We start from the raw sequence: 1249 nt of genomic DNA, 5'->3' as shown, positions 1-1249 counted from the left end.
TGGATGTAGGTTTACCAACTAGTCTATCATCTGCAAGTCTTTTCATCTATGCTTAACTACTGCAAACTGCACTCATTTTAACAACCTTGGTGTCCTTCTACAATTCTAACATACTTCCTATCAAGATGTTACTCCTCATAATCAAGGAATGAAATATTGGTGCTTACTCCTGTAAGGGATCCGTGATCCCTCAAGCATAGATGCTAGTATCCAACACCCAGGTTGACAGTAAACAGGAGTCAATTGTTGGGCGCTGCAGGAGGCAGTGAGGCGAGTGTTGAGTGAGAGGTAGTGTGGGAGAGATGGGCAAGAATGGCTGTCGAGTGAGTTGTAAACCGTAAAATTTATCGAAGTATGACAAATGAGCACGTCCCCCTGATCGTCGTGGGGTTGACCCTCATTAATACTGATTCGCGAGTGATATGAAACCAAAAGTCACAAGTGCCGAATTACGTGTTTCGCGTCAACCGCGTCGGCCAGCAACAACCATGGATTGCAGTGAGGATTGTTGTGAATGTTAACCATCAGCATTGCGTGTGACGAAGTACTGAAAATCAGCAACCAATAAAAAGATATAACTGTAATTAGATGTGTAAGGTGAAGGTAGCAACTGCCTCAGAATTTGTGTATTAGTAGGATATATATATATATATATATATATATATATATATATATATATATATATATATATATATATATATATACCAGTTTGTACACTGCTACCTTTGTGGTCCTTAATAACAGACAAACTTTCAATCATTCCACTATTCATCTCAAAACAGCCACACTTGGTTGAAATACCCCTGAAATCACAGCAGGAAAACTGGTAGCCTTCATCCATTAAGCACACGGTCATATAATCATAATAATTAACTATTTGGTGACTTCAATAAATTATGCAAAACCCAATAAAGGAATTTAAATGGGGGTGTTTCACTCCCTAATTCAGTTGAGTATCTCTTCATTAGTTACTCAAATCACCTATATAAGCTTCAGCATTCTCCTATAACATCACATTTTTAAAAATTCTTCACTTATCTTTACCATTTATCAACCATTTCACTTCCATATAAGGCTACACTCAAGATAAAAATACTTTTAACACTTTATATTTGACATTAACAAATTTCTGTGTCCCAGAACAGCTTTCCTTGCCATTGTCTGTCTGTATTTTAATTCCTCTTTAATTCAATTATCAGGTCCACAAATAACAAAACACATCTACTGCCTTTAGTGTCTCATTTGCTAC

Source organism: Schistocerca nitens, chromosome 5 (genome assembly GCF_023898315.1).
Source record: "Schistocerca nitens isolate TAMUIC-IGC-003100 chromosome 5, iqSchNite1.1, whole genome shotgun sequence".
Taxonomy (NCBI): domain Eukaryota; kingdom Metazoa; phylum Arthropoda; class Insecta; order Orthoptera; family Acrididae; genus Schistocerca; species Schistocerca nitens.
The sequence above is the reverse complement of the archived record's forward strand: the minus strand, read 5'-3'. Positions refer to the sequence as shown.